The 14,578-nt window shown below is 39.6% G+C and overlaps 1 long non-coding RNA gene across 1 annotated transcript in view; it reads left to right on the forward strand.

Annotated features, from left to right (window-relative positions):
* LOC146890457 (uncharacterized) overlaps positions 1-14,578 on the forward strand; it is a 56,810-nt gene that overhangs the window by 14,348 nt on the left and 27,884 nt on the right. Inside the window, exon 2 of the long non-coding RNA XR_014998756.2 lies at positions 8,614-8,680. This is a non-coding gene — a long non-coding RNA (uncharacterized LOC146890457). The remainder of the gene's footprint in view (positions 1-8,613; positions 8,681-14,578) is intronic.

The raw sequence follows: 14,578 nt of genomic DNA on the forward strand, positions 1-14,578 counted from the left end.
GATGTGGGAGAGAGGGAGAGGTGAAATGGTTATGGGCTGGAGAGAAAGACAGGCAGATCTGGCCAGAGAGGTGAGGGTTGTGAGGAACAGACTGATAGGAATGGAGTCCAGGGAGATGTTTGGGCCTGGGCTATGACAAAGGGCCAGGTCTTGATCTGGGACACTAAAGCAGCTGAGAAGGTCTGAGTTAATGTCTGTGGCTCTTGTTGCCCCAGAGGGCAGTGTAGGGTCCTGTGATTTGGACTACCACCTGAGGTCACTTTGATGTCTGACGATCATGCTTCCCTGGGGCCCATGTTCATATGGGTGGTCTGTACAGTCACCAAGGGCCATCGTGAAAACCCAGCTCAGTCCGTTTCCAAGAACCATGTCTCAGTCCATGGTCCTGCTGTGGCTATGGTCTGTGTTGATGTCACAGGTCCATACTACCACTAGGACCCCTATAGATGCCCAGGGTTTGTGCCACAACCTGTGACTGTATTGGTGTCCCATGGCTATGCCACTGCCAGTGCCAGGTGGATTTGGTTGGCCAGAGCTGTCAACTAGGGTCATGGTATAGTCCAAGCCAGGGCTGTGGCAGAGAGCTATGACTGGAGCCATGGCCCTGTTGCATCTAGGGTCTGTGTTGATATCTGTGACTCCTGAGACCATCTAATACTGCAGTGTTGATGGGATCTAGGCTGCCACCCAGGGCCAAGCTTTCTATAGGGGCCATGCTGATTCTTATGACCTACATAGCCACCAGGGAAGATGGTGACATCTTTGCCCAGGCTGCTTCCTAAGAACATATCTTAGGGTCTGTATTGATGTCTGTGGCACATGTTGCCACCAAAGGCCACATAGACATCCAGGGTCTGGATCCAAACCTGGAACCATGAGGGCATCTGAGGGCTATGCTGCCACCAGGAACATCCTGATGTGAGTTTCCTGCACTATCACCTGGGGTCCTGGAATTGCCTGGGCCATGGTTATTGCAGAGGGACTTGTCTGGTCTGTGACCCTACAGCAGCCGGGGTTGAGTTGATGTCTGGGGCTCCTGTTGTTACCAAGGGCTATGTGAAGGACAAGTGTCTGGTGAGTCACTTTGGATCATGTCTGTGTCTGAGGATCATGCTGTGCCTGGGGACATGTTGATTTTGGTGGCAAGTACTGCCACTTGGAGCCAGGTCACTGCATAGGGCCATGTCTGGTTCTGTGGACCTGTGGAGACCAGGGTCTGGATAGCGTTCATGGCTTCAGTTGGCCAACCGTCTGGGACCATGTTGATGACTGAGGGCCATGCTGTCAGTGCAGTGCTGATCTGAGGGTCCTTTGATGCCACTGAGGCCGTGGTGGCTTCTGGGACCAAGATGCTGCTGAGGGCCATGTTGGACTATGTAGTCCTACTGCAGCTGAGATCTGTGGTTATATTCATTCCCCGTGTTAGTGCAGGGGTCATTGGGACCATGCTGTACTGAGGAAGTTCTGCCCTTCACCGTCCCTGGGATGGCTGCTCCTGCTCCTCACTGGATATTGCCGCAGGAAAGCTGGCTCTACCCCTCAGGAGAGAGTTCACTCCCACACTTAGAAAATATGACCTCACCTCATCATAGGCGTGCACCTCACCTGGGGAGCACACTAGAGCTGACCCTGTGATCGGGGATAAAGGTAAGCCGACCCTGAGAGCAAGAAAGCATGAGAACTAGCCCTGCCCTACCACATCTGCCATGTGGATGCATGGGTGAGGGTAAGATGCCATCCTCCTCTTACCTATTACCACCCGTGGCAAGTGCGAGAGCTGGCCCGGAGGTCACCAGAGTAGGAGAGCTAGCCGGGACCCTCGCCAGCTGCAGCGCATGGAAAAGTAGCCTCTCCTTCCCATCTGGGAAGCGCACCAGTGAAGAAGAATGGTTAAAAGAAATCCCACACTAGCTCAAAATTGAGAATTAGGCGGTTATTTATTTAGGGGTAAACTCACAAATCAGATTCCTCTGTTGTAGGCGGTTATTTATTTAGGGGTAAACTCACAAATCAGATTCCTCTGTTGGAACGGAGATCAGAAACCGAACCCCGCAGCTGGAAAAGAGACCAAACTCTTGCTCTACATCGGCATAAATAGTGTAAGAGGCCACACCCCAGTGGGCGGGTAACTACTGGTTGTATGACTTCCTACAACACACTAGAGTTGACCCTGTTGTTGGGATGCAGGTGAGCCAGGCCTAGCAGTGAGAGTAACAGAGCTTACCCTGCTCCCACCTTGTTTGCCATGCGGTGGCAAGATGTCCTCCCAGCTCTACCCCTTGCTACCTGTTGCAGGTGAAAGGACTTGCCTGGGATCATAGAGTGAGAGAAATAGCCCTGCCCTACACCAGTTGCAGCTCACAGAAGAGCAGGCCCTGACCCTGCCTGGGCTGCACACTAGAGCTGACCCTACTGTCTGGTTATCTATCAGGTGAGCCGGCCCTGTGAGTGTGAGAGCAAGAGGGCAGATCACGCTCCATCTTGTATGCTCCCGACGGGTAATTGGGAGAGAAGGCCCTGCACCTTGCCTGGGTTAAACAGTAGAGCTGGCCCTGGCAATTTGAGTGATGTGGACCAGATCTGAGGGCCTAGGAGCAGGAGAACTGGCCCTGCTTCTTGCTGCAGGCTGCAATGGGTGAGCTAGCCGAGGCAGTGCCAGAGAGCTCATCCGGGTAGTGTACGTGAGAGAAAGCTAGTGAGTTGACCATCCCAGCTACCACCCAGGCCCAGAGCTAGGGCTATGACTTGGGCCACCTCAACATCCACTGAATCTGTGAACTGTTGGAACATGTGAAGAGGATGAATTTACAGATTTGAAACATCAGGATCTCCATGAGACAGGATAATAACACAATACCCAAGAGGAGCCTCTATAGAGAGCCCATTATCAGTGAGTGGTGTAGCAGAAACCTGAGGCCTCGAGCCATTACTCGTGGTAATTAATACTTGCAAGTAAAGGTGAACAGACTAAAGGGTAAACTGTATGTCTCAATGGGCCACCCTACAGCTTCCACAAGATTCTTTCTTTTTTTTTTTTTTAATTGTTTTGTTTTGTTTCTTTGCTTTGTTTCGGTTTTGGTTTTTCATGTAAATTTGATTTTATTGTCAGGAGGAGTTTGCAAGAGCAGAGGGCAGATATGAGGGGACAGGGAAATAAGTGGGATCGGAATATATGATGTGAAGTCCACAAAAATCAATAAAAATATAAAAAAATAAGAAATTGGCTACTTCCTGGTTTCAATTACTGTTAAACATCCATCAATAACATGAGGGGTTTCCTGAATTCAGAATATCTTACTAAGCTATACATGCACTAGGAAATATTCCTCATGTAGTACCTTAGTAGATTATATGCATATTTTTTTCATTCAATCAAAGTGAATAAGGTTACCTAGAGTCAAACATGTTGAGAGCGCAGGGGATATCTACATGTTTAGAAGAGTTTGATAGTGTGTCATAATATTAATGTTGAGATTAAAACTAAGTTACTGAAAACTCAAAAGATAAGACTTGGGTAATTTTGAATTGATAATAAAAATAAAAATTAAAATATTCTGTACATGCTCCAGAGACTAAATATCTGATAAAAGCTAAACTAAGTCAAAGAAAGTAACCTTTACAAAACCTAGCAACTGTTATCCTCTGTCCTACCTGAAGCTAATTCGAATCTCTTGCCTGTTGTGAAAAAAGAAAACCAATGAAAAGGAGATAGGATCTTACAAAATTAAGTCTCCAAGATGCAATTTAGCACCCAATTTAGCCATTCCATTAGGAAGCACATTCATCTAATTAAAAGCAGGAAGCTGACCTGTCTAGAACTTTACTAACGAATCATAAAATGAGCTTTCCTAAAATGTCATGCAATTTACTGTAAAATATTCTTAAACTGAATGGGAAGGTTCCTTTTAGAAGGTTTTAAAGTAGTACACTCTTCATTCACTTTGAGGACAGTCTGGTGGCAAGGAGCGCAAGGCCAGTACGCCCAGAGTGTTAGGGACCTGTAAAGCTGGGATCGGCGCCTGGGGGAAAGGTTAGTTTGCAGCAGGAGCCTGAGTACTGTTTCTTACCAAGTCTGGCCAGCTTCACCTTTGCGGCCTCTCTTCTCGCCACCACAGTTATGTATGACTAACGACATAGGCCAGAAATGAGCTTCTATGTCTGTTGAGCGCCAGAGTCTCAGTTTAAAGGCATTCAGGGAATCAACACCTGTCACCTTCATAGCGCTGCTCTGACACATGTATTCTTTTCTGCTTTGTTTCCTTCTTGAAATATGAGCCTTACTGATCATGCTCAGGAGTGTATATCCTATATTGAGAATTGCTGGAATGTACTGCCCAAAGTATCTCAACCGTAAGAACATGTGAAGGCTTCCCTACTAAATTTCTCCATCATTCTTTGACACAGAGGATTATGGTATGTTGGGAAATTGTGCTATTTTGCTAGTAGACAATAAAAATCTATTTTTTTCTCTTTCATGGACTGCCTGTAATTTTCGACTTTAAACTGACCAAGTTGTGAATACATTGCATTTGTTTCCAACTTTGTAAATGTATTCAAAGAATATCCTCTACAAATTATATAATTTGTAGAGTAATATAGATTCAAGTAATAAAGAAACTGAAATTGACTAATGAAACATGATACCTAGATGGGTGGTGCATCCACATGCTTTCTGGTTGATTCTGTCCTGTTCTTTATCTTGTGCAGTAATTTCCAGCCGAGGACCATCTAAGAGCCACACTCCATTGCTCTCTTAGGAAGTGTGCTCAGTGTCATAAACCAAGCTGTCTTTTCTTCAACTAAGGCCCAGCAAGGAGCTGCACGGGGGAGCTTTCTTGTTCCTCACCCGTGTAAAAACACTCCATCACTAAGCCTCTGAAGAGATACCAGTAATCACTGAAATTGAGTCATTTCATATCCTCCAGACCAAAATCAATACAGAGGGTCTAAGGAACTGAGCAACAAATTCCTTCTATCTGCTCTGAAATCAAACAAATTTGGGCAATGCTAAAAATCAGAAATAATGTCCCATTTAACTTAAACAGGCCAGAAATTCATACCAGACACACAACCAATGAATTAATGTCACATGCCCAGAACCCATAGAAAATCAAACAACATGAAAAGCCATGATAATATTTCCTCAAAGATCACCAGTTGAAGTATTATTCAATGAGAATTAGCTAGATGAACCCAAATAAACAGAATTCAAAATTATAAACAGGATCAAAGTATTCAAGGCATTTAAAGAATACACAAATATCTGAAAGAACTTGGAGAGGAAGAAACTTTTGAGTGAACTCCAAGAAAATACAAATGCTTTAGTAAAACAATAAAAAACAATTCAGGAATTTAAAAGTGAATTCTATAGAAATAGAAATACTGACAAAAACTAAAGCTGAAATGAAAATAATCAATAATCCAGGTGTAGTGGTACACTCCTTTAATTCAAGCACTCAGGAGGCAGAAGCAGATGGATCTATGTGAGTCTGAGAATAACCTGAAGCCCAGAGTACATAGAAGTAGCCAGGAAAAGACAGGAAAAAAGAAAGAAAGAAAGAAAGAAAGAAAGAAAGGAAGAAAGAAAGGAAGAAAGAAAGAAAAATTAACCCAATTATAAAAGTGGATATCCCTGTTGCTAGAATGGATCACATAAAAGATAGGCAATTGAGACTTGAAAAAAAGGAGGGGGGGAATTAGGCCACTCATTCAAAAAAAAAAAAAAAGAAAGAAAAGAAAAGGAAAGAAAAAAAGAAAGAAATTAAATACGCAAAAGGAATATGCAGGAACTTTAAGCTATTCTACAAAGACTAAATCTATGAATTTCAGGAATAGACATTATAAAAGAATCCTGGGCCAGTGTCAGAGACCAATTCTTTAATAGGATCAAAGAAAACTTCCTGATACTAAGAATAGACATTTTATACAGAGAATAATAGGCACATAGAGCACCAAATAGACATAGTGTACAAAAATACAACTTATACCCCAATATAGTTAAACCACTGACTTTGTTGCCTTTCTTTTGCTATAAGACATCATGACCAAGAAACTCACAGGAGAAATAATTTATTTCACGCTTACTAATTCAGAGGGTTAGAGTCCATGACCATCATGACAGGGAGCATGGCAGCAGGAAGGCATCGTGTTGGAGTAGTAACTGAGAGCTCATATCTTGAAATACAACTGTAAGCAGAGAAAACTCACTGGGAATGGAATGGGCCTTTGGATCCTTAAAACTCACCCCAGTGCCATACCTCCTCCAACAAAGCCACACTTTCTATCCTTTCCAAACAGTTCCAACAACTGGACACGTAACATTCACATATAGGAGTCCATGGGTACCATTCTCATTCAAATCACCACAATCACTAACTGTTGAGAAAAACAAAAGAGTAGTGAAAGCTGCAAGGTAAAAGACATAAGTCAGACACACAGGGAACCAAACAGAAAAATATCTGACTTTTCAGTGGAAACTCTAAAAACCAAAAGAACTTGGATCAATGTACTCCAAGTTCTAAAAGACTAGAGACACCAATTCAGACAATGTAAACCACAAAATACTATCTGCCATAGTTGAAGGAGAAAGAAAACCTTTCCATGGTATAAGCATGCTAATAGTTCCTGTCCACCAAGACAGCCTTACTGACAACATTAGAAGCAATATTTCAGACTTAAGAGATGAAGAAGTACATACAATAGACTATGGAAAGAAAAGAAATAAAACTATGATAACTAATATAAACCAGAACTAAGAACACAAATTGCAAAAAGAGAACAAAGTTAAACCAACACACAACTTCTCAAGAACTTTATGCATTAATGCTCTCAACTCTGTAATCAATAGAAACAGGGTAGGTGAATGGATTAAGGAATAAAATCCATCTCTTTGCTTTCTATCAATCACAGGTATCACCTTAGAGAGTGTCTTAGTTAGAGTTTCTATTACTGTGAAGAGACACTTTGTGTTAGATGTCATGGCAGTTAACATAGAGGCCCGAGAACTTGGCTTTAGGTTTTCTGAGGAAAGATCCAGGTTAGAGAGTCAACTGTGACGTCATCAGGAAAACCTGTCAGAACTCAGGAGAGAGCAGAGCAATACACCTAGTCTAACACTGAGAGTCAGAGAAGTCTTCCCTCAGGAGGTATCATTGGAGCTACACAAAGAAAAAAAAGAATGAAAATTAACTAAGAAAATAGAAGAAAGTTGTTCTGTGTTATGAATTTGCTAACTGGAGATAATGTTGCATCGAATATCACACAGCCCTGCCTTCGTGCTCCCACCTTAATTTCCTGCTCTGATTTCTCTCAGTGATGGACGGTACCCTGAGGTGTAAGATGAAATAAACACTTTCCTGGCCTACGCTGCTTTTGGTCAGAGTATTTTATCACAACATAAAGCAAATTAGAACACTCAGGTAGGACCACAGGGAATGAACTGGAGATAAATGGCAGAGCGTTACGAGAATAATTAATTCAAGTGGCTGGGAGTGACATGGTGTTAGCTGTAGAAATTGTGCCTGTCGAGGGTGATCCTTTTACTTCAACCTTTCCCCTACACTGTGATTTAAATATAGAGAAGAAACAAGTATGGAACAGAAAAAAAGGACTAATGAGTTAAAATGTTAGGAAAACACACTACAAACAAGTGTGGAGTCTAGAATGTTGAACATGAAGCAAGGTAGTGCAGGCCTCTAATACCAGCACTTGGGGAGCTGAAGGAAGAACACCGAGAGTCTAGACCACCCTGGTCTACAAAACCCCTGCCTCAAAACAATATAAAAGTATTTGCTGTGTAGATAAAAATTATAATAGATTCTCCATCTTCACTTTCTTTCACTATTGGTGTCAGCAGTGAAACTACAGAAATACAGCTAATTACTGCCCTCCTCAGCAACCGAAGAAGTTCTTCTAGGGCAGCAGTTCTCGACATGTGGGCTCTGATCCCTTTGGAGGTCTAATGACCCTTTCTCAGGGGTCAACTAAGATCATCTGCATATCAGATTTTTATATTACTAATTATAAGAGTCACATCATTGCAGTTATGGAGTAGCAACAAAAATAATCTTATGGTTGGGTCACGACAGCATGTGGAACTGTATTAAGGGATTGTAGAAGGAGGAAGGTTGAGAACCACTGAGTTTTCACTGTCATACTCAAGTCAAAGCAGGATTTCTGGATTTCAGACTGAAAAGAATTTCAGGACTATACAGTGTAAGAACAGATTTAGAAATTCCAATAAAGTTATTTTAATTTAAGCTTAAGTACAGGGTTGAAGAGTGTGACAAATAAGACACATCCAAACGGGAGCATATGTTTCCCAAGGAAGAGTAGTGGAAAGTAAGGTGATTTAAATATGGGTTTGGGCTCTTGGAGGGAAAGGAAGTAATTGTTTTAAGATTAGGCATACATACATCTCGGGTGACATGTCAAAAAGTTGCTAAGAGCTTCTACATCTTTTTCCTTTTAATTTAGTAAGTGAGGTGAGGTGCTCTGGAAATGTCTTGGATTGGAACTATAATCCAATAGCATGAAACCAGAAGCTGCTAAGAGTTTAGTAAGTAAATATCCAGTCCATATAGTTAACCAGTTTGTAATGTCTGTTTGACCCAGGCTAGAGTAATTTGGGAAGAGGGAATCTCAACTGAAAAAATATGCCTCACGGAGAACTGATCTACAGGTAAGATTGTGATCCATTTTACTGATTGATAATTGATGTGGGAAGGCCCAGCTATCTGTGGGCAGTACATGCACGACTGGTTGTATTAGAATATACACATGTACACAACAAATACAATCCAATACAAGAGGCTATCAACTTAGGAGTGGATGGTTTTGGAAGGGTTTGGAGACATGGTTACTGGGAGGGTCCAGATGAAGGAAAGGGAATGGGTAAGTGATATAATTTTATTTCAGTTAAAACAATTTAAAATATTTTTAAAAGAAAATACAGAAACAATTGAGCAAGCTGTGAAGATCAAGCCCATAAACAGCACTCCCCCATGACCTGTGCATCATTTCTGGTGTCTAGGTTCCCGCACTATTTTGAGTTCCTGCCCTAGCTCCCTCAGTGATTGTGATGTTGAACTATAAGCTGAAACAAACCCTGTCCTCCATAAGTTGCTTTTGGTCACGATATTTTATCATGGCAATGGGAACCCCAACTAAGACAGTGTGGTTCTAGTGAGATTCTTAGATAATTTCAAATTTACGGCTGTCAATTCCTGTTTCTCTGCTGGTCAAAGGTTAAAACCACATTCAAGGGAGAAGGGCTCATTTCCTCTCATGTCCTTCTCTTCTCTGCCTTTCTATCTGACCTCAGAGGACGCTGCCGTGGGTAGTTTAGTGTGGGAGCTTAGCGTCCATAAGCAACACTTAACACCCCCTAATATATATTATTAAGAATAAGAGTAACCAAGCATATTTATAATTCTTTTCAACTCAAGAAGAACTAGTCCCCTTATAATTCCATATTGGATATGTAGCACTGTTTTCAGAGTTTCTCTAGACACTTAGCTTCAGGTGAATTACGTTGATTGCATGTGATACAGATTCCAGATTGGAAAGAATAATCTTAATGGATTGAAACAGAAGTTGATAAATTCTAATCTTCCTTCTGTTACCTAACTGCTGGACAATTAATAATACACATGTTCAAGAAATTGTATTAAATGTTCACTCAAAGTGTCAGTATGGTCAGTAAAATGTATTTTTTCAATTGGTGCTGAAGGGTGTGTGTGTGTGTGTGTGTGTGTGTGTGTGTGTGTGTTTAGAGGGAAAACAAGTTACTGATCCTTTCCAAAATGTCTTTTTGTTTCTATGTTATAAAGAAATTCAAATAGGGTGTGACTCAGCTTTCAACTCAATGGTTACATTAGAAGCACTTAGAACAACACTTAGAACAACAGGAAAAACTTTAATTACAATGGAAGCATTGGCTTACCAAAACCAGTGTTATTGTTAGCATTTTTTTATCCACTAGTAAAGAGTGAAGCATTATTAATAAAACAACCTAACATCTTGATATGGCTTATTATTTAAGGTTTTAAATCAAAATAAATATGACTTCATGTGGTAAACCTGAGGTAGAGTTTAAAATGCTGAATGTGCATGAATTATGCATCTGTCCAAGGCATTCAGCCAGGGGTATATTGTTAGTAAATCAAATGCCATAAAAATAAAACCATACTTTACTTGAGGTGACTGGCGCTACTGCCCCATGTAAAACACTATTAACACAGGACATATGAAAAGCATCGTATGTTTTGAATAATGTTTCTCCGTGTGGCCGTTTGAAATGGCCCACTGGATGCAAGATTACTAACAGCTAAAGTAACGATGACTGAGAACTCCAAGTAAGTTATTTAACACTTTAGCCAAACACTTTCTGGTTGGATGCCAAGTATGTTAAAATTCTACTTGGGGAGTAAAAATTTAAGGTTGTAGTTCTATCTTTCCATTAAATCATAATCTACTAGGTAATTTACATGCAAAAATCACAAGAGTGCAAAACACCGTAAGAGCACAAGCCCTCTACTAAAACTGGCCTGCTTTATTGTCCTTAAGGTGTAATGAGTATTTCTCTGTCCTGCCAGCCAGTTCCCAAATAACGACATGGAGATATCTTGTTAATTACAAAAGCTCGGTCTATAGCTTAGGCTTGTTCCTAACTAGCTCTTAAAACTTAAAATATACCCATAATTTTTATTAATTTATGTTCTACCATTTGGTGTTCCCTCTCTTTCACCTTGTACCTCCTGTTTCCTCGCAGTGTCTCCTGGCCCCTTGATTAATTCCTCCTCTTCCTTTCCCCAGAAATCCCACCTATACCTCCTGCTTAGCTATTGACTGGTCAACTTTTTATTACACCAATCACAGCAAATATCCTTCATATAGTGTACAAATATCCCACAATACAAAGGCTCATAGAAACTACTTGTGAAGTTTTGTGATGTATGAAACTCTTCACATCTATCTATTGGAGGAGTTAAGTAGACATCATACAACAATCTATTTGCCTGACGTTAATTTGCCATAGACTATATGAAATGAAATGTCATCTAGACAAAAATCAGTCTTTTCAAAGTTGTAAAAGCTTGACAGCTTTTCGTAGAGTAACATGTAATGATAGTAATCTTTAATAAAATATACATGTTGCACAAATATTAATATATTTATTTTTAATATCATATACACAAACAATATAATCATATATAATACAGTATAAATTTATTTTATTAATGCATATGTACATATATATATACATATATATATGTATCAACTGTATAAATGACTTCTAACACATTTTCTCATAACCTTCAATCAATGGTCAATTACACAGCATTGCAATAAAATACCTTTGGACCTAAGGCAATAATCTGCCAAAAAGGTGTTTGATATATACTGTAAACTCTGTGAAGCAGGTGAGTTATTTTAGCAGTATGAGAAGAATGGCCATTAATGATCAGACTTTTATGATGAGAAAATCTTGCTTTTTCTACTAACTTATGCTCATTACTAAGGCATCACATTTTCTGTAGTGTATATTGGTGTAGCTAGTTTAAGGAACTCACATTTGTACAATTCAGGAGCTTGCAAAATGTTATCTTCTATCTCATTCAAAATGGAGTAAGTAAAAACATAGTTCTTTGACACGGAGGAGGCAAGAGATTAGATAGCCTAGGCAGAATGAGCTTTGAGACTTGATAGAACTTAATATGATTCTTTTATATCAAGAAATTATTAGGCCCAACCATCAGTAAGGACTATTTTTTTGCCAAGACTAATCCCCATTCTGATATTTCCTGTGGTCTACCGAAATGATAAAGGAAAAGTCTTTGACTCTCTCTCTGTGCAAACCATAGACTTTCATTATATTTTATTCATACAGTAAGCTGTCTCTGAGGAAACATAAAACTGTTGGAAAAGGCAGAGAGCAAATTGGATTTTTAGACTGGTACAGAAGGCTAATTTCAGGAATCTCTCAAAGTGAAAACAAAGAACAGACACATCCTCATGACAAGCAATAAGACAGACAGGTATATATGAAGCTTCTACAATTACAGCAGGATGTGTAAGAAAACAATCTTTCTCAGAAAGTAAGAAGTAATTGCACATTACCTTCTGTTTAATATAACGCTTCTTGCTAAAGTTTCAATGTATTTTTACCTTTCTTCTCACTATATTGACACTCTATTTTCCCTAGGTTAACACACATACAGGATATTCTTAGTCAGAACAAGAAGTCATAATGGTGATATGATAATGCTAGGAAATAAATCAATCATTGAAATGCATAGCCTTAAAATTTGAAAGTTCTGATTCCTGAGGACGTTGAGCTGAGCCTTTGCCTTCACATTTCTCTCCACACTCTCCTGTTCAGAAGCTTTGATTCTGAACGGCAGCTATTTGGAACCACATAAACCTTTAAAGGTGAAATCTCGCTTTCCCTATACACACTGACCGGCCAACTTCAGTTAATTAATGCATGTAGTAGAGTTTTCTGGAAAGTAATACATGGCGAGAGTCAAAAGTCATTTGTGCCAAATTTAAATCATTTATCCTATTCCTGATTCAGTGTTCTAAGTTTCCTCAGTTATTCTTTATGAATACCTATTAAAAGAACTACTTCAGCTTTTACTGAACTGAAGTTTTGTGCAGTTTTGTTAAATTATTATTTTCAATATTGTCTTCTTTAAAATAATATCTCTAGCAAGTTATTTACAGTGATTCCACCTGTAATTAATATTTCACATTTGTTCTATCTTGTAAACTTAATTTACTTATTCACTCAATAAGGAGAAGAATCCTGTGTGTGTATCTGCAATACACTTTTCAATAGAAAAGAAGGTTTGACAAACAGTATGAGAGTTAAAAACCTTCTGTGTTTTGATAGAGGCTGACAGCATCTTGGGGTTGTTGTTACTGTTGTTAATAGCTTGTTTAATTTTCCTAGCTGATGATTTTTTTGTGTTTCCCCATTCAGTATCTTTTATTCTATTTTTATTATTGAAATCAATTTTTAAATTTTAATACATTTTGATCATATTCTTCCCCTCCCCCTAGTCCTTCCAGATCATCTTCCCTGAATTTAAGTTGTTTCTCAAAAACAAACAAAAACACAGGACAATATCAAAACCACCTAGAAAAAAGAAACAAGACAAAAATACCACACAAAACAAAAACAAAAAAATAACCCACCAAACTGTAACCAAATAAAAGAATACAAGCACACACACACATACACACAATTGTGAAGTCCATTATATGTTGAACAACTCTTCCTGAACATGAGGCCTGCCCGGCAGTGGTTGATATACCCAGTATCACTCTGTGGAGAAAATTGATTTTCCCTTTCCCAGCAGGTTTAAGGGACAGTTCAGTTGTTAACTCTTTTCCTAGTGACTAAGTTTTCATTCGTTCATTCATTCATTCATTCATTCATCCATTCATTCATTCACTCATAAGTCTTCAACAAAATAAAAAATAAGATAAAACAAAAACTATCACATCAAAGTTGGACAAGACAAACCAACAGAAGGAAAAAAGCCCAAGAAAATGCACAAGTCAGAGACCCACTCTTTCCCATACTCAGAAATTCCATAAAAACACTAAACTGGAAGCCATAATACCTGTGCACAGGACCTGGTGAAGACCTGTGCAGACTCTGTGCATGCTGCTTCAGTCTCTGAATTCATATGGGCTTTGGTGAAGTTGATTTAAAGGGAATTGTCTTCTTGACGTTCTCCAACCCCTCTTGCTCTACCTTCTCCCCATCTCCTCTTCTGAAGGGTTCCCTGAGCTCTGAGGGGAGGTATTTGATGGAGACACCCCATTTAGAGCTGAGTGTTACAAGGTCTCTTTCAGTCTGTGTATTGTCTGGCTGTGGGTCTCTGTATTTATTCTCATCTGGGGCAGTAGGAAGCTTCCTCTGATGATGGCTAAACAAAACACTGATCTCTGAGTATAGCTGAATATTATATATAATATATATATAGAATATAATATTTCATTATTGCATTTTTTCTTGTTTTAGACCAGTATTATTCGGTATTATCCTAAGTCCCTGGGCTATATAGTTTCAGGTTTTGGTCACCCAAGCAATAACCAGCAACTCAATTAGATGTAGCCTGTTTCCAGAACTGGAAGCTTCATTTGATGACAGGAGATGATCAATTGGGACTCTATCTCTCCCATAATTTAATGATTCCATTTAGACTGCCTACATATATGTATATACAGGAAATTTGTAGTGTATTAGATTTCCATACTACCCATCACAAGTCCTTTAATTTTAGGTGTCTCTTAAATATTCCCTCCCACAACCCCTTTTGCCCTCCCTGCCCCACTAGAGCCTACCATTCCATCCCCTTTCATACTTATCTATACATTCTATTTCCCTTTTCTATTGCAATCTATGCTTTACTTTAGTCCCTCACTTTATACCAACCCTCTGTTGTACCATAGATTACAGCCTAGTTATCATTTACTTAACAACTGCTATCCACATATAAGCAAATACATTTCATATTTGTCGTTCTGGCTCTGGGATACCTCAATTGACATGATTATTTTTTCT

The sequence above is a fragment of the Myodes glareolus genome, chromosome 21 (assembly GCF_982192425.1).
Source record: "Myodes glareolus chromosome 21, mMyoGla1.1, whole genome shotgun sequence".
NCBI lineage: Eukaryota > Metazoa > Chordata > Mammalia > Rodentia > Cricetidae > Myodes > Myodes glareolus.